This window comes from Hippichthys cyanospilos, chromosome 6 (genome assembly GCF_059441005.1).
Source record: "Hippichthys cyanospilos isolate Australia breed blue-spotted pipefish chromosome 6, RoL_Hcya_1.0, whole genome shotgun sequence".
Taxonomy (NCBI): domain Eukaryota; kingdom Metazoa; phylum Chordata; class Actinopteri; order Syngnathiformes; family Syngnathidae; genus Hippichthys; species Hippichthys cyanospilos.
In genome coordinates, this window is record NC_142374.1 from 16342014 (window position 1) to 16367709 (window position 25696).

The following is a 25696-nucleotide window of genomic DNA, read 5'->3' on the forward strand; positions in this document are numbered from 1 at the left end:
GACCAGGCTTGCACCGCACTATTATGGTCCACAAACCCTCGACGGCAAGTGGCACGAGCATCATAGAAATGTTATTACGTTTGAGCCCCTAATCAACATTACAGGTTTTGAAAGAGACCCTTGAGAAGAATGAGAGCTGCGACCAAAGGTCTGCAATGAGCAGCCAACTGTCAAATGAAACAAATGATATGCAAAGCGCAGGTGAGTGCATAAAGGAATAGATGGTTTTATTTGTAAAACGTATTTATTCAAGATGTGTCGAAAAATAGCGTGGTATTGTATGGACACAAATTCCACACTTGGTTTTGTAGCCTTGTTTAGTCAGTGCTGTGCAAGCCTTGGCCTCTTGGGGCAGTGTGGTTCACACGTGCGGATAATACGTTTGATATTTCGGTTTAAAGACCGGAAGAAGAAAGTCAAACCCTAGACAAACGAAGAAGAAATAGCCCACAGCGCCTCCCAATCATAAGCGGAAGAGCGCGTTGCAGCATCAAAAATATTTAAATCGAAGTCGACCTGCAAACCAACAAGGCAGATATTTCCAACTGTGGTCTTAGTGCCACCACTGTCCTACAAGTTTTGGGTGTTTCCCTCACGCGACACACCTGATTCAAATGATCAACTTGCCAGCAATCTTTACAGAAACCCGCTAATGAGTTTGAAAATCCGAATCAGGTGTGGTGGCAAAGGGAAACATCTACAACAACGCAGGAAAACGTCCCTCGAGTAGCAGGTAAGGACACCCTGGGGGGGAAACGCTCGGTAAATTAAATAAAAAAGAAAATAAAGAAAAGGAAGTGGGTCGTGCTGCTCACGAAAGGCGAAAATTTGTTATGAACACTATGAGAAAAAAACTACAACTACAAAGAGGTTAACAGGTAAGCAGAGGATGCAGGGTGTGGAGATTTGAATGGAATGACTGATAACATTGTCTAAAAGAATAAAAGACAATGGTCAATTTAGGTTAGCTGATGCAATAAATATAATAAAAATAGGCCCCAGAGCTAAGAATCGCGACAGGTTTTGAAGAGTGAGCTTGAGTCTGCAGCTCAGTGATAACTAATAGGACCTGAATCCAGTTAAGTATAACTACCTTTCATTGAAAATAAAAATCAAATTTAAGACATTGTATTTGTATTGGTGTTAAGGGACTAGAACCTAATGGAAAATAATGTGTAAAAATATGGCGCCAACGTTTAGCCTGTGATATGTGCCGTAGTCGAAGAAATACTTTCCTTATTTCTTCTTGTTTTTTTTTAGGTGTTTTAATTTAATAGCTATATTATTTTTTATGTAAAATGAATACCTTGAAAAATATTAACTTTTCACTTGCTGGCAATTGAAAGGTATAAATTGTACACAAAAAAAGTGTATATATTTGGGAACACAAATGCAGACAAGCACTAAAAAAATGGCTAATGATGCAAAGCTTTTTCATAATAAAAGTTGCCAGGGAAACGAACCAAAACAATGTTGTGCTGCGGAAAGTTTCAATTCTTATGTTCAACTGTTGCCTCATCCTGAAGACCTAAATTTAGCAAGCTAGTGTTTTCTTTAACAACTTAATAACTTAATAGATGCTGATTGTAAAGAACATGCTGGAGCGAGAAACTCAACCGCAACTACGCTAGAATGCATGATGACACTTTATATCAAAGACTGAGATGAAAAAAAAAAAAAAAACTGACAACGAAAGTCAATTAGTGGCCAGTGTGCAAATAGCGTGAGAACCACATATTGGTTGAGCGGGGTCTGTCGACATTGTCATATGTCAAAACTGTGACTGCCCGCCAGCTGAATGTTCTATGAAAGATAGGAGACTGGAGATGAGGTCTGACAGACAGTCAATTGTCATTCAGCCCATCTCCTAACGGCATTTGCTCATCTCACGCTCCTTTGCCTTAACGCATGCTAACACTGTGTTGCAGAGTACCAGAAGGGAATGAAAATCTCTCACGCTCTCTTCCTGCAGCTGATGGATGCAAAGGTCAAAGAGGTGCTTGCAGGTAAACTAAAAAAACAAAAAACAAAACACAAACTGCAAAATGTTCAGTGGGATCAGCCCTATCCATGCATATATATAAAAATTGTAAGTATGCAATAATAGCAAATTTAACTACACTGGATATTTATATACAGTATTTATTAAAGTGAAATAGAAATATTTATTATGGATTATGACTTTTGCATTATGGGACTACGGGCTAAGCCAATCATCGAAATCATTGAAAAGCTTGCAAATGTCATAAGTTGGAGGCTATCGCCACCCGGTGGTTTTGGGGTGTCAACACAAAAATTTCTATTGTGCCCTGCTTGGGAGTTGCCATTGAAAGGATTAATGCATAAATCGTGGGAATTGCATGATAAAACATTGGGTTTTATATGTCTAAACTAGATAATAGTTCCAATTTTGAATGGCAATAAATGAGCCCGACATGGGCTAAATTTGCTCCACCTCCCATTTGCAAGCATTAAGAAGGGAGCGTGGCATATTGAATTTGTCATATTTTGATGATCTATGCAATATTTTAGCCTCCTGGTGTTTGTTTTTGTATGCTTTTCTTTTGATATCCCACATCAAAAACCAGAGTTTGGTCAAAATTTCCCGCAGGGGTTAAAACAAACTAAACTTTGCCTTAAAAAAGGCCTGTTAGCTTAATGCTATTACTTCATGGAAAATACGATTGACAGGATTACGATTAGCATCAATATTTGCCATGTTACAACCCTCCAAAACTGACCAAAAATAAGTTGTGAAGGAACACAAGAAGACAGACAATATCACAATACCCACAGGCATGAATTACCTATCATCTATCATTGTAGCTGTTTGGATCTGGCAGTTTTATACTGCGCCACCCTCCCCGCTTTGGACATTTAAATCAGGAAGCACAGACTGTTAAATTCTTTACATTCTATTCAATCACATTGCGACTCAATTTTTCAATGTTTTTTGGGCCCGAGGCGGAATAAAAAATTTAAGTAGTTCTGATCTTTATTTCTGATCTGGGTGAGTGGACCTCTAAATCAAACAATGTGTAGTTTCCTGCTGAAAATATTGGAAGCCTTCATCACAAAGCACCACATTTAGTTGAACATTTTTCTCTCTCCTTGCCCTCTTTTGTTCTCAGCAGTGGACTAAGTGCTTGCAGTTGTCAGCTGAGTGTACACTGGCTGCACTTTTAGCTGGTGGTGGCCTTCCTGTGGTGACAGTATGCCATGACGGATTTCCGTTGACTCACTTTCATTGTAACCGCAATGGGTCCCTCAGAAGGAGAAAAAAAAAAAAAAACATCACAAGTGCTTGATGTCATCCAGTTAAAGCTGAGGCTTTGCGTGCAGTTGGCAGATGATTTAAGCAGCACTGAAAGAAGTTTGCTGACGAAATGAGGGGGGAGGTTGCACCCATGCTTGTGCAAAGCAGACCCAATGGATGATGACTAAATAATGTCTGAACGTGACAGAGGTTGACTTTCTCATGTCACATGAGCTTCCTTCCCTCAAAGCGAAAAAGACTGAATGAGCGAGAACAACAAATAGCAGATGCGGTTGATAGCAAAAGTCTACACACGCTTGGCCAAATGACAGTTTTTTTTTTTTATTTGTGAGTTAAAAATATATTGAGAGCACAGCAAATATTTGGAAACATTTATGACCTGTAACCCTCACAAAAAAACGGTTGCATATATGTCACATCACATTGTCAACGTACCGCCATTAAAAAAAACAAAATCATATTCGATTGCTGATTAAGGATGCTAAGAAACCGCTAATCATTTATGATGTAATTGTATGATACTTTGATTATATGTCCAACTCAAAAATGTCCAACAATTCACAATACTTTAAACACTGGAAATTAATATAAACAATCTGGGCTTTCTATCAATCTATGAAAGCAGACATATATCAAGAGGAATGATGTAGGTAAAATGACTGATATTTTATTTTCTGTAATTACAATCATCTATCACTAATGTTTACAATATGTAATCAATGACAAGGTTTACTGTCCTCTATTCTAATTTAGTAGTTGGTATCTTATTTTCAATAGCTGCTTATCCTCATCGGGTCACTGGCTTGCTGGTGCCTATTCCAGCTGACTTCAGGAAGTGGGCGGGGGGCACCCTGAACTGGTTGCCAGCCAATTGCAGGACACATTGGGACCAACAACCATTCATGCACCCAGTTACACCTAAGGACAATTTAGAGTGTCCAATACACCTGCCATGCATGTTTTTGGAATGTGGGAGGAAGCTGGAGTGCCCGTAGAGAAACCACACAGGCACGGGGAGAACATGCAAACTCCACACAGGAAGACTGAAATGGGAGGTGTGTGTATATATATATATATATATATATATATATATATATATATGTATATATGTATATATGTATATGTATATCTATTTTTTTTTCCCCTATGCCACAACTTGCCATTTGACCAAGGCCGTGTAGACATTTTATATCCACCGTACTTACGAGATGAAACCACATAAAGCACTCAACCTGAAACCATATTAGCTGTGTCACTTGGGCTTTATATACACACATTAGTGGCTCATCTTTTTAAAAGAAAGTCTTCCACACTACTGCTCTTATCCACTACTTTGCACATTGCACTTGTAATTGGTGGGCAATTACAGGTGGTGCATTAAGGAGCTGTTACTTTATTCATTAGACATGGCCAGGTTGTTAAGTTCGTTCAGTCTAATAAGGCAGCGCCTTTTATCACACAAGAGCAGGTATGCATAGAAAGGCTGAGATTACGGCATGCGTGTGCACGGCAAAGATTAGAATTCTGGCCAACAGGACCAGAGCAAAAACACTCAATGCCTACCGCAAGGTGTGGTGTAATTCACCCAGCATGTTATTTTCACGCCGTGTTTATCAAATTGGTGAATGCCCGTCGAACATTTACGTTTCAACATCACCCGAGGAGCGCTTACGACGAATCTGTATTCGGCCTGCCTGATAACGCGAAGTCAACATAGAAAAGAGGCTCGAGATGCCTGTGAGGCCACTTTAAGGAAACACCGGGACAGCTGGCAGAGAAATCATTGTGACTGATGGTCACAGTGTGAGATGGGAGAGGAACAGTCGTTGTTTGTCTTTTTGGAGCTTGCAAGGCGACTGTGTCATTCTCTAAGCGTTGCCTTTGTTTGTGCTTGCTTTGCCTTTTCTCGCTACTGGAAGCTCCTACAACATTTTGTACCCTATGAGAAAGGCCTGACCTTATAAAACCCAAGCGTAACACTAATCTCAAACGTTTTGAACTCTCACATGAAGAGCAAACAAAATCGATCAAAAAAAAATTCTAAGAAAAAAACTGTGGTGCTTTGAAATTGAAATCGACGGAAATGCCGTTGCAAGTCTTCTAAAAAACAATCACAAATATGTTCATCATTTTTTTTTGATTAGGTGTTTCAGCATTTTGGTAATTTAAAGGACCTAGATCGCGATATTTTGCACTTTCCACAATTTATTATGTGCATATAAATTACATTGGTTTTTAATTTCTTTTTAAATATGAGTTTTATCATACTGTCATTTCTAACCAGGAACTAAAACGTCCTGTCAGCAGACCGCGCTTCCTGCTATGTCTCTGCCACGCCCCCTTTTTTTTGATGTCGTTCAATGCCGCCGGCCACGAAACATCCATCCAGCCCTCATCTTGATCGCCTATCTTTACGAGGGTCGCGGCGTGATTGAAGGCGCCAAAAGCTGACATTAAAATGCACAATAGTGTCTATAGATCGCACTCACTGACATACATTCTTCCGATCAAATCAATCTCATGGGAATCCAGTATTCATTAAAAAAAGTTCAACTTACTTGGCCGACTTGGTGCTAAATCTCTCCTCCTCTACTCTTAACTAAAACGAAACTAGAAGATGTGGATAAGGGGCGCCTCAGCGCAGAATAAGCAAGAAATGCCTAGAACTGCATCAATATAGGAAAATAACAATTTGTGGTGTTTAGGGTGAAAAATTGATAGTCTCGCATGGTTGAAAGCACCAAAAAGATGACTTTTCAGAATCGGGCCCACTTAACTGTGCCTAATGCCATTCAAGCTCCAACAGTGAAAGGATGTAATGTATTTAAATACTCTATTTAAATATCTCTGTTTTGCCTCTAACGGCGTGGTTAACACAAAGCTCAGCAGCCTGTCCTCATCGCAACTGATCCACTCTGCTGTTGTCTTGTCTTTCACTACTCATCGCATCCACCCACCGGCCAGAAAACGGTCATGCAGCCAAATCACAGATGGCATGTTTTGGCTATTATCGCGTCGATCTGAGCTTGAAGCCGAGCGGCCGCGTTTCTCCCGGGCCGCCGCGTGATCAATACACACATCAAACTCTGCGCAGAGATGGCTGAATCCTTTGAAGCGTGTTTGTGGAGCTGGATTTGCTAAGCTAACATGGTTCACACTGACGCCCCTTGAATAAGCTTGTTTGGCTAGCATGCTCTGTGTTTGAACAGCAACTGAGTGTATTCAAATGGTGAACAGACAAAGCCCCTCCCCTCTTTCCCTCGCAATATAAGCAGGCAAACATGTCCGCCCTGCCAGTTCTTCCTTATTTTCCCCTTTTGTTCATCTGACTTATGCTAGGTTGTACGCCACCTCAAATATCTGACGTCAAATTGGCTTTAACATTGTGGGAGCCGTGAAAATGCCAGAATTCCTCACTGAGAACACAAAAGAACTTCCAAACGGGAAACAAATGAAGTAGTATACTGTAGTTAGCATCCAACATTATCCTGCACGAGAGAACATTTTATTTGAAAACGTGTGAAGAGCAATGGTCTTCATCAAGATCAATGTGAAGAGGACTTCACCCCATATGCCACAAAAACGAAACGTTTCCATAAACTTTATTGATAAGTTTCTTTTGTGTGTGTGTGTGTGTGTGTGTGTGTGTGTGTCTGTGTGTAGTCATACAAACCAAAACAACCACACTACCAGATTTCTCATGATATTAAAAACATCACATAGTACCTACAAAAATACTTGAAGGTATTGACAGAACTAATTTACAGTAGCAGTACGTCCAAGTGTTAATGGAAAACAAGACTGTTTTTTTTGCCTACATAGTATATTTTGTATTATTATGCATGGTTTGAATGTTGGTGCTGTAGTTGGTGACAAACTTACCCAAACTGTTTCAAAATACAACCTTTTTTCAGCTGTATGAGCAAGGAGCTGTCAATGTGGCATAATAATTTTTGACAGGCAAATTAAAAACAATATCTGCACTTGGAGCTTCTGAAAAGAAAGAAGAAAAAGTTGTGAATTTCCCCAAAACCCTTGGGCTGTATTATCCATGATTATAACCGGTCACTGCAAACAATTTATAGTAGCTCAGATAATGAACAGGAAGTTATTGACCTCGTTGTAGCTAATAGGCTGCTCCACTCATAGGTTTACTCATGGAATATTGTAAGTCATTGTCTGTATTTGATTTCATAGTATAATATAATTTTAAAAGATTTACTAGTAACAGCCGAGTAATTTGATTGGACACGTGTGTGTGAATCGGTCGATGCTTTTCTTAGTTTTTGCATAGCAAGTTTCCGAAACAATACATGTTTAGAAATACATCCAAATCCTTTGGCTTTTAAGAGTTACTGATTATAGAAGCTTTGCCTATAAAAATGAGGTCGCTGGCCTTCCCAGTCAGTTGAGGTAATTTGAAAGTAAAATGTGGGAACATGCAGACAACCGTTTGCCCCCCCTTACACACACCACCACCACCACCACCAACTGGATTTGCATCCTTGTCTCTTCCTCTCACAGCCTCTTTTCTATTTACACTCTGCTTGGCTCGTTTAACTTACATGACCCAGTGAGTACATAACCCAGGGCCATTCAAAACATTCCGAGTGCCTGTAGGGATAAAAACTAAACCACGTAAGCTGCGGAGACTGCTGCACCGCCACCAGCCTTTCACTGCGCTCTTTGTGCGGTTTCAAATGTGGTCGTTTGCTGCCTCGGAGGGTTCCGCTCAACAAGCTGCATCAGTTGAGCGCAATTACACGGATGCTGTCTTGTGGCATTGATTCAGTAAATCTAGCCCCTGTGCACAATTCATGGCTGCGCAATGTTACACATAACTAACCGTAAAGGTTTGATGTGTCCTTTCAGAAAACCTCCATTTCAAGCTTTGGGCTAACACGTTTGTATTCTGTATACAGTGCCTAATTCAGATTCACATTCTGCACATGCCAAAACGTTTCCCTTGAACTAGCTGGTAGTTTGGACGGCAAAGTTGCGTGAGAGATTTCTGTTTGAAAATGAGGAAGCTGGGGCCTTTAAAAATGGCCCACCAGTGGAGCTAAGCTTGCATACGCAGCCTATAAAATCTGACGAGTGTCTACGGCGAGCTAACTGCAGGCGCAATTAACAGTAGGCAGCCAGAAAGGAAAAGAAGCTTTGGTGGTAAATTTGCCGGCAATATCGTAAACTCCATGCCTTTTTTCCTCCCTAGAAGGACTTAATATGCAAAAATGAGTATTCTTTGTGTGTTTTATGTTTGGCTAGGGCAGTTAACATAGTCATAGCTGTTGTGAGTAAGATAAGAATTTCATAAGCACTCAGATTAATGATGCGTTGGTGACTTTGGCTGTAAATTGTTTTCACTGCAGACACAAACCACAAAATGCCTCAGCTAGTTTTACAGTCTCTGTGAACCTGTTTTCAGAGACAGCCAATCACGCTGTACATTTATGTGCACAAATTAATCAGGGTGCTGAGTTTTCTGTCGCCACTTCAAACATGTTTATTTTATTAAACTTTTCTCTGAAGTCCTAGTTTGTTGACTTTTACAATTTTAACGTGAGTTGAGCTGAGTCCTTGCTCGTTCTTTGTTATCTGAGCGAACGTTACAGCACTTTTTTTCTTTCACATTTACAATTACAATGGAGGTAAACAAACACCAACAAGTTGTTGTTTCACATATGCATATTTTTATATGTACAGTACACATGTAATGGTGTCTAAGTTTAAAGTCCTTCTTCTTGATGAGCACACTGGGTACATTTCATGCTTGACTGCCTCCTACCGGTTAAAATGTAAACTCCTAAAACTATGCCACTATACTGTAGATCAGGGGTGTCAAAGTCAAATAGACATAGGGGGACGGAATAAAAAATTAAAATACTACAAACTGAGTGCTGGACTGATCGATTGTTTATTGAAAAAGTGAAAAAGATCGCACATAGTCTAGTGCACCTAATTGAACCTACTCAAAACCTTTACAAATACTGTATATTACTATATGATTGGATAGGAATGATAAAGCAATATTTTCTTATGGCTCTGTCAGTCATTTTTAATTTTCAACAGGCACAAAAGAAAAATGCCTTATTTGAAAATCAAAATCAACATCAGTATATTTTCTCCGGGAAATAGCAAACGTATGCTTAATTTTCTTCAGAGAAATGCGTACTATCAGCACTATCGGTCACTCAAGTGAAATACTTTTAAAATATAAATGAACAATAAATTGGTGGTAATTTATTCTCATATAAGACGACCTCAACTCCAGGTAGTAACTTTTTTCAACATTTTTTTTAACATGACTTGTCTGTCCATATCACGTTCCTTCACCACCTTATCCAACTTCCTCTTCTTCCCTTGTGAACAAACAATATTACCATCAAACCCCAGAAAATGGAGAATGTGCAGAAAACAGGCTTTGGTTTCCAGTGGAGTATTCTGGGTATGCTAAAGCACCAATTAAAATGACAAACACAGTTAGTTCGGAAGGGTCTTTGATTTATTTATTTATTTATTTATTTTCGTAAACGTAGTGGCTGCATCTCCTTACTCTGCTTTCCATTAGCACCTCACCCTCAGCCGAGGCAGCTCCACAGCTGTTATCTCAATGATGTTCTAATTCTAGCCAAACACTTCTGTGTTTGACTCAATAGAGGCAGTGTAAGTCAGCAGAGTCAATATTAGCTGAGCACACAGGGCTGGTGTGAGCTAAAAGTGTGTGTACGTGTGTGTGCGCAAGAGAGAATGAGAATAGCTGGTTAAGGGTGCTCCGCTGGTGAACCCCGCCTGCCCTTTTCCAGTAACAACAATAAAAGATCATCAAAAAGGAAACAAGCCAATTCCTGCTTACGCTTGCCTCGCTTACTTCCTTTTAGTACACCGACATTTCTTTCATCGCTTCTTATATATTTTTTAGATAATTCTTCACAAGGAAGTTAATGTTAGTCTCGAGAGTTCCTGCGGTCACTTGCGGTTGCCGGCGTTCTGAGCTGAGTCGGGGCTTGCTGACAGCGAACATCTGAACTCTTAATGTTGATGTTTAACTTCTCGTGATGGCTGATGATAATTATGATGACAACTATTTGCTTTCTAATGATTTTTTGGATAAAAATATTGAATTTCTCACTTTTATTAGGCACACATGCGCATTCTAAAAAAAGGAATGTAAGAAATTGCCTGCCTATTAATCCATGTGAATATAAATTGTCTGCACACTTCTCAAATGCTAGGTTTTTGTTTTATACCGTAACTGTGAAGTATAACCTATTAAACTCAACTAAATTTAAACAAAATATATTTTTCAAGAGGGAAACTAAAAATAAAATCATGAAATAATGTGGTTCTACAAGTGTGTGTGCACACTCATAAAAATGGGGATGTAGTTGAGAAAGTCAACTTATAAATAATATGATCAAAACATGCCTGCAACAGTTTAGAGTGCTATAGACCACAAATGTCAAACTCCAGTCTTCATGGGCCGGTGTTCTGTATGCTTTCCAAGTCTCTCCCCCCAAAACACCTGATTCAAATGATTAGACAGTCAGTAAGCTCTGCAGGAGCTTGAAAGTGATCTCAATCATTTGAATCAGATGTGTTTTAGAAAGAAGCATGGAAAACATGCAGGATACCGGCCCTCGAGGACTGGAGCTTGACACCTATGCTGCAGATTAACCCCAAATAAAGTTCAGCTTTCCGAGTAGACTTTTTGCTATTTTTTTTTATTTTAGATTTCTAGCAGATGCCTGAAGGTTTTGTGCTAACACTGAATGCTATTTCGAAAACAGTTCATGAATCCCTCCACCTTGACGAAGGCCATAGTTTCGGCTGAAGAAAAACAGCCCTAAGCGTGTTTCACTGTTGCTGGTGTGTTTTTTAGCTGATGAGCAGTGTTGTTTGCACCAACATACCTTCTGGCATTATAGCCAAAAAGTTCAACCTCGGTCTCACTCAGACCAGAAAAAAAAAAAAATCTTCCAAACTCATGTGGGAAAATGCTATTGTTTCAGTGAATTCCAAAACCATTTTTTTTTAAATGAAATTTTAATTATGTTTTTAAATCAGGCAGGTTGAATGTCACATTAATAGAAGAACAAGTTTGAAAATAGTTTAATTCAGTCCCATGTTATGATACGATAACCTGGTATTTGAAAATGGGTCCGTAGACTTTTTTTTTTTTTTTTAATATACACCAATACATCCATCCAAACACTTGTGGCACCTTTGCATACCTCGGGGTTCTGAAGGTGACACAAAGTCCCACATTGGTCTGAGAGTGTGCAGCAACAGGAGCAGACTGTTCTGTTTGACTCAGCCCAAGGCCTTGTTAGCGGTAATAAAGCGTGTAAACAAAGCGTGGCGCTGTATTTTAAGGTCATCGCAAACAGCAGTAATAACCTCGTAGTCAGCACAAAGTAGTCTCCCTGATGTGGCAGCACAATCTCCCTATTTAAATCTGCTGACACGTGGAAACGGCAACATGAGCTAATGCACTACTTAAAGAGCATAATCGCTCTTTCCCTTACTGTTAACGAATGCTAATTAGGAGTCTGGAGCAGTTTCTGGCATGTGCTGGCTGGCCCTCTAATGTGCCGTATTGTTCTTCTCCTCGCTTCGGCTCAGCACTAATGCTGCTGTGCCAGCTATTAAAGTCAGATAAGCGATCCATCTTTAACATTGCCAGCCAACGCGACGCTAATAGCTCAGCCATTAAATTGTTCATTTCCTTGGCTTCCTCTCTTTGTTTTGGGCGTTTCTATGCACAGTACATGTAAGTGGCGAGTATGTATGAAACTTCTACACATGGCATAGGATTTTTTTTTTCTTTTTTTGTATTTCCAACCCAAAACAAACTTTGTAGCTACACCGGATGTCCGTAAAAGTCATGGCAAGTCCTAGGAGGTTTTCAGGTGTGAGACTTAAATGGTGAGATGTAATAATGTGATGTAATCCATGAAATGACTTGCTTGTAATAAGGTTAATCACATCCACACTTTTAACGAGCAGTAGGGGCCATATTAGCCGCCATATTATTCCCATTCCAGAGTCGTGTTGATTTTACTATTGATTTTAAGATCTGGCACTCATTCACACGGCAATTTAGCCAACGTAGGCCGCAGAGAATTGGCAGAAAAGGTCGAGAAGCGGAAGACAGAAATAAGGCTTTTCCTCAAGCTCTTAATTTTAACAAGTGGCTGTGAGGTGCAAATCTTAACAGGAAAACATGCTAATGGCGGGTGACTAAAAAACTGCAAAAGGCTCTAATTCCAAGATCGTAAATTATGCTGTTCATGTATTTTTTAACATTTTCTTTTCTTTAGAACTTTGCCTGTGTTCCAATACTTTATACATGACATGTTAGTGTTTACATGTGACGTGAAGTAGGGGCCAAAGGAGGAAGTTTACCTTCAAGAAGCTAAATCACTCCTTCTAAAAAAATGACTTAAACAGTGCTGTACATATTAAACGTTGGAACAATAATTACAGTGGTATATCTAGGCATGGTTTTTTTCAGCAACTCAAGAAGATATTTGGTGAAACATCTGTTTCATTTATGGCTCATCTAATGAAAAATGACAATGCACACCCATATAAAACCAAGGCACACAATGTTTTGCAAAGTCACCATTAGAATTTACCAATAAGTTGCTTTATGTTCTCATTAATTTGCTCTTAATTGGAGAATAAAAATGCTCATTTCTAGTTCCAACATTTATAGAGCATTTTATTAAAATGCCTGGTTCCCGCCAGCAGAAATCATGTAAAAATCTCATGTACCCCATTTGATAACCACTGAATCCTAAAACATATGACCACACAGATGTCAGTACCAGGAAAATGTGGATGCAAAAAAAGATTTCTTTCAATAATTACATAAACTGAACAAGTAAAAAGAAGCACACGAAATGGGCTGGAGCATACACTAAATCATTTTTCATCTTGTGCGTGCCGAGTATTGATGAATAAGCAGATACAAGAGTAAGTGTCAACCCAACATCTACTGATATTTTTCATCTTTCCACAGATGAAACCCAGGGAGTGTTTAGTTTATAGAGCATGCATAAATAATGGGCTTTGTGGTTGACCAGGCGCAACACATGAGAAGTGAACTTGTAATGTTATGAGATTTTATTGCTTTTCATCTTGTTTCATTCCACTTGGAGAAAAGCAACGTTCGCCATTTCTGCAAAGGCTGATGGATTAAACAGATTCTGGCATTGCTTACATTTGCTCTAAAGAGAATTCGGCGAGTCTGTTAATAGACCGCTCACTGCTGTTTATACAAAATACACAAGGCAATTATGTATGATGTATGGTGTTGGCGGCAACAATTGCCTCTGCAAATGGCTGACACAAAGTCTGACAGCATTGCTTTTTCAAGGCTAATTGATAATATTTAAAAACACATGGGCTCTGTGAACAAGAGCACTATGTTTATATGTTGGATAAAAAGACTCAAAACGTTGTTGCCCAACTAAAACATAATTTTACATCCTATCATCAGGAAGATAATTAAGAGCATTTTAATGATGAAAAATGGGTCATGGTAAAACTGACTATTTAAATTCATTGAGCTTCACATACCTTTATGTAATCATGTAATGTAAAAACAAAGCTGTGATATGGTGCAAAAGTATTTACACTATGTACAAGTATTCAAAAATTAATCTTAAGCCGCTATCCCACTGAAATGAGAATGTTGACAAATGCATTGAATTTTGCCGTTTCACCAGAGTACAGAATTGGTCACCAACGTGTTCTTGTATATTTACTGTATATATAGTGCGCCTCCGGAAAATATTCAAAGCACTTCACTTTTTCTTTCACTTCGATCCTAATTGTATTCAATTAATCTCTTATTCCACAATTCTGCACGTAAAATACAATGAGACTGAAATAAGTTTGCTTCTTTTTTGGCATTTTTTGAGTTTCTTAAAAATAGAAAACTAAGAAAACACATTTACATAGGAAGTATGCACAGCCTTCGGCATTAAGCTAAAAAATGAGCTCATGTGCATCCTTTTCCACTCATTATCCTTGAGATGTTTCTACAGCTTAATTGAAACCCACCCGCAGTAAATTCAGTTGATTGGACATGATTTGTAAAGGCACTCTCTTGTCTATATAAGGTCCCACAGTTGACCGTGCAGGTCAGAGCTCCCACATCAAGCATGAAGTCAAAGGAATTTTTGTTACAACTGAAAGGCAGGATTGCCTTAAGGCACAAATCTGGGGAAGGATATCGAAACAATTCTGACAAAAGGCACCTGAATGACTCTCAGACCATGAGATTATCATATATTTTTTTAAAAACTTGAGTAATCGCTGCCAAAGGTGGATAAACAAAATATTCAGCTAAGGCCGTGAATCCTCATGTAAATTGATGATTCATGTGATTTCTTAGTTTTCTATTCTTAATTTTGTTTCTGGTAGAGGTGTTGACTGACACCCATCCGCCTTCCCATGCAGCCACTAACAGCTTTGCATGGTGCGGAATGTGGCTTGACACCCCAAGCAGAACAGGTCTTGATGAAACACTCATAGCCACGGGGCTGAATGGCGCCACCATTTCATCTAATAGACTATCATCTGTACAACGATCACTCTCACCGTTTTTTTCCTTTTGATCTGTCATTACTCAGGTAGCATGCGCGAGCAGGAGATGGCTTCCCAAAAACGTTGTGGTGAATCGCTGCAGGTGTGAGCATTCTTTGGCGAACTGAGCAGGGATGGAAGGAGCGGTCCTATAAAGGTGAAAAACACCTCCACCTCTTCGCCTCCAGATTTCTTAGATAAGGATTACTCACAATAACAAAGGCCTCAACTCTGTCTTGAGTTCTATCGCAACTCACAAATAGCAGGCATGCTGCTCTTGATCTGACCTCTGACAAGGATAATCCAGAAGCTTGTTACACCTCTTTAAGACGTAATTGCTTGCTGTCACAGAATAGGAATCTTTCCTCCCTTTTTACAAGGACCATAACAGCCAACAGGATCAATCTTCTTTGTGGAGCAGCTCATCAAGCTAAAAGGGCGGATAAGTAATCTGGCAGATGAAAGATAGGAGGAAACCCTTGTGAGCCAACACCGCGAGAAGTCGCTTGTGGTGGAATTCTTTGTGTGTTTCTGGGCGGCGCCGCACCACGCAGTTTGGCCTCGAGCGCAGAGGGAAGAAGGGCGCAGCAGGCTTAGCCAACGTAGCCGCCGTGCTGTGCTGCTTTGCCCGGCGGGCAGTTCGGAAGGGGTGTCACCTTCTGGGTGTCAAGCCCGACTCGCCCCGAGCCACCGCTCCGTTCACCCGCAGAGTGGCGGCAAAGCCTTTCAGGAGTGAGTGATTTATATGGCAGCTGTTGGCCACTTTTTGCCTCACGTGGCTCATGTCACCAACAGTTGAAAAGCAGGTCTTTGGCCCTGGTCGCCTTAATGCTGTAAAGGGGCAAATCAGATTTTATGATGTCATCCTGTCAACTGGTAATTTGTGGCAGTGAATTGGTATTAAGGGGAAATGGGTCCTTCCGGGTTCAGCAGGTTTACAAGTGAAATAATTCACATTTCTATGTGATACAGAGTACCGCTTTTTAAAAATGTAAAAAGGCAGAACAAGACACATTGTTATTTTAAAGGAAAAGGAAGTACCAAAATACGTGAAAAAATATTTGTATTTTTCAGTACATTTATGACAAATAAGCTATAAAAATAAACTGTTTCAAGTGAACAGCTAAATTGTATGTGGAAAGCACGAAACGTGTATTTAGCTGCAGTAACTTACATTGGTGCCGAATCCGACAAACCAGGAAATAGACCGTGATTGGATGCGGCAGCCAAAGAGTAAGAGTCACATCGAGCGTCAGGTGGACGCACGTTGACTTGAAAGTATGCGTCCTTAGCAAAAAATAAGCGTCGGGGATGCAAGGATGCAGGCAAACGAAAGCGCGGCATCGCTTCTTATGCCCGTCCAATAATTAAAATATGATGGGACAGGTTTAAAGTTATAAATGACAGCACTCAACAATTTCAGCCTAGTGTCATCTACAGTGCCCTTCATCATTTTTGGCATCCCCGGTTGAAATGTTTTCGTTAGCTTCTGATATATAATTGAAATATCAAGGTCGAACCTATAATTTCAGTTAAAATAAAAATAAAATCATGCCTTAAGACATTGCGTTTAATAAAAAGGATGTGAGTCCGCTCCTCTTTAGCTCCCACCTCCACAGGTTTTCAAAGGTGTTGAGGTCTGGGGACTTGATTCTCAATCAGGGGAACCATTGCTACGATTTTCAGTAAGAGAGTATGTTTCTGCGATAAAAATTAAATTCAATTGAAGGCTTTCAACACGTCTTAAATCAGGGGTGGCAACAATCACGGCGTTCATTGTAAGTGTCTACTAAACTAGAGATGAGCAGTTGGAATATAAATTGGAAGTGCGGGGGAAATAAAATGGCAGTAAAAGTGAGTAGTGTGTTTTTTCCCCCCAGTAGGGAGCCTAGCTAAGTGGATGGTGCCCCACCAATTTGTTTCACACTCAAAGTTTCTGTTCAGCCGATTGCCCTTTTTCCCAATGACCAATCTTTCTAATCATTGTTCTAAAATCCCAAACTCCAGAAAGGAGCTTTAGAAGTGGAACTGTTTGATATCTGAGATGAAGGCAGAAAATCCCCTGCGGCACACTAGGGCGAGCGTAACCTTATTTCACGCTGGCTCTCAAATAGTGTCGAGAATTTGTGAGGCAGTTAGTGGCCGTCATTAATAACAACCCCGGCTGGCTTGACAGCTGCTGATTGGAATGAAGAGCAGTGCTACAGCAGACAGCTACAAATTTCCCTGACAGCCTTGTCTCCATTACCGGGCGTCAGCTGCCAAAACAGCAGTAATCAGAGAGGAGAGAAAACACGCTTTCGCACCACAGACACCTTCCTGTTGCCTTTGCTGTAAGGAAGCATTAACGCACCAACAAGCACATAAACACATAGTCCAGTCCCAGCGGCAGATATCATTTTCCAACAAATCGAACATCTGTTGGTTTCACGTTTTCTGAAGTTTGCTATTGAAGAGGCAACCCAAGCGAGTTCTGACCTCGAGCTCGCGTCTATTAAAAAATACAATTAGCAACTCCAGTTCTGGAAAACGACAAGCCTGTTTATAGCCGCGATCAACACTGGGTTGTACAACTTGTGATTCATAATGACCATAACCTGTTTTGTTTTTAGTACGGTAAGTGATCCCAGTCTTGACGTCCCCTGACAAGCGACCGCATTGTTAGGGCGTGAATCTTTGCGTTCCATGAGGACGGGGACGGTTGAATTTCTTCCATCTCTTGTTTTCACATCCGTCCACGCGAGTTTGCTTGTGTGGTGGTGTCATGACATAGTTTGCCTCTGACATCTGGAAACCGACAAAAAGCGGATTTGTTTTAAGATATTTTTGGATGTATAATACTCATTTGCTTTTATTATAATATTGATTTTAAATTTTAAATTGATTGCTAATTGTTATGAATGAGAAGCTTTGTGAATCGAGTAAATCATTGTGAATCGAGTTTACTTTTGCGTAACTTGCATTTTGCGTGAATCTGAGGTGAATGGAAACACACCTCCTGAACCGGTCTATTTTGTAGAAATTTTCCATGAATGCTATTTTATTAGAGATTTCCATATGTACTAATGTCAGCTCAGCAGCCATATGGAATTTAACTTTTTAGAACTTTTAACCATGTTACACCTTTAATTACTCACTATAAGCATCCCCAAAGTGTTGATACACCATTCACGTGCAAACTAAACATACGCCCGCATTATCTTAGCAGTTGTGCCATAAAGACTGCTACGTGACAGAGGAATTTTTGTTCTGCTACCAACTTCTTATGTTTCTCCATGGGAAGTATGTTTATATGTACTTTCAAGTTTCTTGATGTTGTGAAATCATAGTTGGGCTCATAGGTAAAGCACATTCTCCATCACTCTGGATTGAGGAGGTAGTATAAGTCTGTCCTTCCATAGCTATTACGATTTGTTTCATGAGCGGTGCTTTTCAGTCCAGACTAGATGTTTATGTAATGACATATATATATATATATATATATATATATATATATATATATATATATATATATATATATATACAGTCGGCCCCCGACTTACGAGCACCCTGATTTACGAACAATTCGCCTTACGAGCGTGGATCAGGGAGATTTTTGTCCTCCGCTTACGAACAAACCTCTCGCCTTACGAGCAATTCGACATGTCGGCCATTGAGTATGTAGAAATGTTCTCGTTTAATTGCGTCAATAAAATCAACAGTAGCGACATCATCAATCATCAGTAGATACTTGTGGCTGTAACGTGAACGCTATTGGTCTTACAACGTCACACTAACTGTCTCACTCACGGTGTCTAAATATATTACCATTTAAGTGTAGTGTTTGTACAGCTAAAGGGAAAAACAGCTGATATGAAATTAAATGTGCCGATTGCAGGACAAAGAATTGTCATTGGTTTAAATGTGTGTTTTTTTTTAAATTAATTGTCAATACATTCCAACCGTTTAAAAAAAAAAGTGTGAATAATTATCAGTCAGTCACGGAGATGCGAATATGCTATTGGTCGATTAAGGTCACCCGGTCTCACTCACGGAGATGCTATTGGCCGGCGTCACACGTCAATCACAGAAATGCCGATATGCTATTGGCCGAACTTCTTTATCTAGCTTGATGGGACAGGATGGAAGGAAGGAGAGAAAATTAGTGAAAAACGGAATGTTGTGAAGACTTTGCAAACTTTATCTGTTAGACATAGCTTCTAAAATTACTAGCAGCGGTAAAGAAAGAAATAAGAGGATGATGTTTTAGTATCTGCGTGATTTGCACCCTGACTGAAAGAGTTACTGTAACACTGTAAGAGCAATAGCATATCTATCGCCGTGTTAACTTTGAGCGTTGGACTCTGCCCCCCTCTGCTTACACCCAGCTCAAGTCTTGTCGGAAGGTAAAAGCTATTTATCCATTGTATTTATTATATAATGCAAGTGTACAGCAGATTATGTCACTCAATTTTAATATATGTATACAGTGTGTCGTTTTTACCTAAGGATTCGGCACGCGTTGCACGCATTCACGAATTAACATGGGTTTGGATTGCCCGCTATACGAGCAATTCGAGATACGAGCGTAGCCGCTGAACGGATTAAGTTCGTAACCCGGGGGCCCACTGTATATATATATATATATATATATATATATATATATATATATATATATATATGTACACACCCACATACCGTATTTAGCGGATTAGAAGCCGTGAATTTTTCATCATGATTTGAGCCCGCGGTTATCTGCTGTTTTTTCCCCGCTGGTCAAGGAGTCAGTTTAAGGAACAACTGTGAAATAGAACTGAAAAGATGGGAATTAATGGCTGTGCTCAAAAAGAGTTTTAAAATATATTATTCAAAATATAAAAAAGTCTGTCTGAATTGAATAAGATCTTTTATAAAAGTGAGATACGGTATACAATTTATGTGATTGTATTTATAAATTTATGTTTGTATATATTATTTATTTGCAGCGTGTGCAATGTTCACTAAAATAATCTATCAATTAAACAACGGAAGACAGAACGCTATCAAAGTATTGACTTCGAGTTTGAACTGATATTTAACTGCAATATTCTGTTGGTAGTATCCATACATCCTTTTTCTATAAATATAATGTTGGGACTAAATATACAAGCATGTTCAGTCTGATAAAGAGAGGATGTTGCGGTTGGTAGATTGCATACAAGCTCTTATATAGTGGATATGGGGTGACTCACGCCTGACCCCAAAGTGAGGCATGTTTTAGATAAAGGAAACAGTGAAAACGCCTTCCTGTTTGTTGAAGATTGCAGCCTTAAAATGAGTCAACTCTGAACTGACGCACAAGGCCCAACATGTCTTTACAATGCGAAACCAAAACCACTACGTCTAAGCATCTGAAGTGTTATTAGCTTGAATGTCCCAGTCAGGACAGGTTGTTTACTCTCCAGTGCCCACAAATCACATCTCTATTACACACAGGAATGTAGTATCACGGCGCAGGCTGTAATTACAATTACCCAGAAATGTATTTGGTCAAACTAATTATAAGTACATAAATGTCATTTTTAGAAGCGGTAAAGTGACACTGGACACAGTGCTGTGACATTGACCTCATGCAGGAAAATAAAGACACAAAGATGTTTTGGCCAAAGAGTAAGGAGCCAAATCAAGAAATCTCCTCCCGGGAATCTAAAAGTAGACACACTGATTGCATTTCAATGAGTTGTTGTAGTGTAATGTAGTAATTTAACAAAAATAATTTTCTTCATACAGAGTTACTCAACATAAATAGCTGGGAGGCTAGCATGTCCCTAAATGTGCCTGTTGTGCAGTCTTGCCTAAGATGCTGCACATGAAACTGCTTTTTCCACTGAGTAGTGCAACTCCAGATCCTTTTTTTAGAGGGTGGAGTGAGTGAAAGTCTGTGGCCTTGAACAGTTTGATCCCTGTAATGACAGAGAGCTTTCACATGGGTCATCCTGTCAGCACTCAACTCACCAGTCATTGCCGCTGCTCCCAGTCCTACTCACACACATGAGAAAATGCCATGATGGATTCATACACACATAGATGCACACGCCATTGTGCGGCATCACCTGGAAAGAAAGGATCTGAAATAAACAAAATTCGACTGCATACTGCTAGTAGAACGATTTTCCTAGTGCCAGTCAAGAATCAAACATTACAATATTAGAAAAGTGCATGCTGTGGTGCCTTTGATTTCATTTGGAGCAACAATTTAAGATGCGAGCGCAACAACATCAACAAGCAGCTGTTTGACCGATGATAAACAATTCCCATTGTATAGTTAAAAATGATATTGAAAATGACAGATTTTTGCATGACTTAAAAAAAATCTAATCTAAACCACTTATCCAAGGTTTATTTAGAATTCTTTGTAATCTAATTATTGTTTAGTCTTTGAATATCACTAAAATACTAAACAATAATTCAATAAAACAACAACAAAAAAAGAGTTGTACTTTCCAGTTATTTTTTTTTTTATTGTTTTGGGGGCAGGGTAGAACAGATGAATGGCATTATAATTCATTTCAATGAGGAAAGATGATTCAAATGGGAAAACAAGGATATTTACAAAATTAAACTGTGAGTGGGGGGTTGCTTTTTGGATGCAGTATAGTTTGTTTTATTGTCTTTTTTTCATAACTACTATCACTACACTAGGGTAACATTAAGAGGCTTCAAGTCATCAAACAGTGTTCATGCTGCTACCCCTGGCAAGGTGGATGGTAGCCACGCATGGCAGTTAGTATCTGTTCATAAATGATGGCACTATATACTGTTGCAAAATATCATAAAGGTGGGATGCTCACATTTTTTAGTGCTTCGCACTACACACACAACTTGCGCAGGAGCAACGCTGTACTTAAGTCAGCGTCATTCAACTTTTAATGTTCCACGGTACCACATACTCCATTTGAATATTTAATACCGAATTTTACTGATAGCTGGTCTATTTCGGAGATTCAGCCTCTCATCTCCTACCAACTGAACAAACAAACAAGCCCACAATGCACATCAATCCCCTGCAAGCACTGACAGTTGACACGGGCACACATGCATAAAGACTGCAGAGCCGCCACAGGAGGTGGCAGACAATCAAGAATGGGAGGCTTCATTTTATAGCTGTCGCTTCCTTGTCAGCTTTACTCCTGGCAGCAATAAAACACTCCATAATAAAAGCCACAATCCCGGGGAAGCAGCAGGACTGCAGCTATAGATAATCTACTCAGCTCACACGCCTTGCACTGCGTTTGCATTTCCCGTCCCTAAATTCATCATGCAGGTTTACTTCGGAGTTTTCTGGTTTTAAGCATAATGAAAAGCGACGAGACAAAGCTTATCCGCCGGACCCACGTGGGCAAAGCAATATTGTGACCTTCGCTACCTGTGGGAGGCTGCTTAATTAGCAGCCCTAGCGTTGTCCAAACACGATCGCGAGAGAGGCAACTTAATTGAACCTCCAGGTAAACACTGATAAGGGAATATCTGTTGACTTGGAAAAGAAAATGTGCATTTTTATTACTTGCTTGTTATTTGTATTGAGCAATATTGTACGGTACTTTATTTCTTACTTATGCAATAATTGCACTATAAATGTAGTCCTAAAAAGTGGAATATTGCAAAACATAGTCATCTTGTCTGTTAGGCTTTAATTTTACTGCTGTATATTCTACTGCTCGGCATTCTTGGCCACTTGATGGCGCCATAGTGCAAATAAGGCAACATAAAGCTTTGAAGCATGTGCAAAACAATGGAAAGATCCGGTGCTTCACGAAGCTTCCTTTCGCCATCGCTTGTTGAAGATGTTTTTAAAGGCTTTAATCAAGTGCAGCAGCAATGCTAGCCTGAATGTGCCAAACTTCAGTTCCAACTGGAGCACCTGTCTGCTGACTACAGGTGTGCTCAGAAGGAGAGTTCACATCTCCTCTAATCTCATTAAAACCCTCAGCTGGTCTTGGCCTTTCTCTCCTCCCAACCTTTCCCCTCATATGGCTTCTCGCACCACGCTGGTCACACCAATCTAGCTTTGATTTACAGTATTTACACCGCCCTCCTTACCCCGCTGTGGCCTAGAGAGAATGCGAAGAATCGCCCGCCCCTCCCCGCAGGCGGCATCGCAGCTAAATGCAAAGCCAGGGCCAGGCCACAGAGTACTTCTTCCCCTTGGCAGGCTTCCCCGTGGTGGCTCTGATCACGGCGCAGTGTTAACAACACGTGACCTGGCCTCACAGCCCGCAGTAATTGAGGTTACATCCTAGGCAATACCTTGATGAATAATTAAAAGGGCAGAAACAGAACTCAAGAATGACTTAGCCAGTGCCCTGGGGTCTAATAACGTGCTCGGACTGTATTAGGTAATCTATCCACTTGTGCCAGTTAGAGTCGCACCCGCGTACACGCATTCTACAGAAGCGCACATTTAGGTCAAGGTAAAGGTAACGTAACTGTATCATTGTCACGGTCTAGGTCTCGTTAAGGTACTAAATATTTTCAGGTTGCTTAGCGGCCAAAATCAGATACACGCACTTGTTGTTTTCAACACCTAATCAAAGACGGGCTTGTGTATTTACTGTGGCCTGCGCACAGGCGTGTAACAAGAACTACTTTGTGTCCTTGACACATCGAAACCCGAGTGTGGAAACCCGAGCCGCGTTTATAAGTTGCCATTAAGCTGGCAAAGGTGATAAAGATACACCTCTGTACCGATGCATGCCGTTGAAACTGCTAACGTCATTCGCAGGGTCACAGCGGTCATTCGCACTATGCTAAAATATGACTTGTTTTATGGACTGCACCCACAAGGATATAATTAGATACTGCAACTTACTGAATATTTTCTGGTAGGGGCCGTTTCGGTCTTAAAATTCAATTAAATTTCAGGGGTTCAGTAAAAATGTAAAAAGGTTTAAAAGTGGATAAAAATCACAAGACACTCAAATGACCTTATTTTTTTCAAATAAATGAAATGGCACACTATAAAATGGCATCCAATACAAACGCTGAGGCAAAGGTATATATGAAATGCTATATATACCACCAAACCTGGTCAAGTGTATCAAGTTCATCATACTGTGAACTCTGCCGGATGCCAAAACATTTTTTTTTTTTTTAAGTCCCAAAATCTACTTTTCCAGAGAATTCCATTACCAATCTCATGCATTCCCACCAATATTACCTACCTTTGCGATTGACCAGGCGACATCCTGAGCACCTCTGTTCCTTGTATACGGTACCCCCCCCACCCACCCACCAGTACACTCCAGACCACACCTAAAATAAATAAAAGCTTCAATATAGAAATGTCCTATTAAATACTCTTGGCATTACAGCACTCATTTTTAAGGTCTTTAAACACAATTTAAAGCTATGCAAATTTAAAAACATTGAGAGCGAGCAAGAACACTAAGTGGGGCAAATATTTTACCACAGTATAATAGTGTTTCAATCTCTGTGTTTACACTAAGAAAATGTTTTTTTCCCCCAAACCAAAAAACGTATCTTCTCACAATACGAATCAATAGTTATACCAAAATGGCCCTCAAGTCTTTGCTTTTTGTTCTGCGTAAAACGCAAGATGGTAGAGGCCTTCGATGTATATCGAGCTTTCTAATCGCTTGAGCAAAAATGAGGCTGAGCTTGAAATAACTTCCTATTTTCTCTCTTCTTCTTTCAAATTTAGTGTTCAACACCATGGTGTGCCACCATCTAGTGGCTGAAAATGGATTTACAGCTCAAATATAACGAGTCGTCGTTTCTCATACGTTAGCTTGATTTATTCAAATGATTGCAAACACCTCTTTTCAATTCTACAGTCTGACTGACAATTGGACTTACACTAGACCAAACTAATATTGTCATGGTCTGCAGGTGGAGGAAAACATGGCCCTTTCCGCTTTTGTGTCAGAGCCCCATCCGTGAGATGAGGGGAGCCGCCAGTGCCGAATAATTAAGACCTCTGTGGAAGTGACAGGGTCACTAGGAGGTATGCGGCACAGCAAAGTAGCTCTTCTCAGCTGCTTCCTCTGTGAGCTGTCACGGCTCGGGCGTATTTATAGCATCCTAGCAAGCACTCTACTCTCCCCTCTACCTTGCAGACAGATGTCACCTTCAAGCCACCATATCTGGAAGAAAACACAATGCTGTCAGCATCTGAACAAGATTTGTGCGCAGGTGTTCACACACACACAGATACACGCACACACACACACACACACACACACACACAATCAACAGAACAATTGGATTCTGAGGACATCATCAACGCCTCATTCACTTTGACTTCTACTAGGAAGACAGGACTCTACAGCACATGCAGATGGAGTACATTGTAGAATGGTTTAGAACAGTGATTGCAACTTAGATGACAAAGGGGTCATCATTTTTATCAGCACTGGTAGGGTGGGCCCACATAGGACTATGCGCTTAAATATGGACAAAAATGTACTTGTCTCTTTTTCATTTTAAAGCAATGCACATCACAGTATGTGCAGTATTCTTGTGTATTTCATTCACAATGTCAGCTTTTAACAACAAAGGATTTTAAGGATTTAAAAAAATAACCACATGATTGTGCTTTTTTGGGGGGACTTTTTCCAGAGCATTGCGGCTCCCGTGCTTTAAAACATTACCATTCAAGGATGGCACAAAAGTGATAACCAGTGAAATCAACATCGCAGTAAGTGAAATTTCATGATTTTTTTTCACATTAGGAGAGGACTATATGTGTTACATGTCATTAGAAACCTGAAAAAAAGAAGGGGTATTCGCGCAGTACAGCAGCATGACTCCCAGTGTAAGTAGTATGTAGTCAGGTCTGCCATC

General features: G+C 40.0%; 1 long non-coding RNA gene across 1 annotated transcript; it reads left to right on the top strand.

Annotated features, from left to right (window-relative positions):
• Positions 1-490: 490 nt before the first annotated feature.
• Positions 491-25551, top strand: LOC148422428 (uncharacterized). Its single transcript, XR_015865844.1, has 6 exons — positions 491-733; positions 1929-2006; positions 14923-15032; positions 24743-24857; positions 24970-25045; positions 25472-25551. It is a non-coding gene; the product is annotated as an uncharacterized LOC148422428 (long non-coding RNA).
• Positions 25552-25696: the final 145 nt, after the last annotated feature.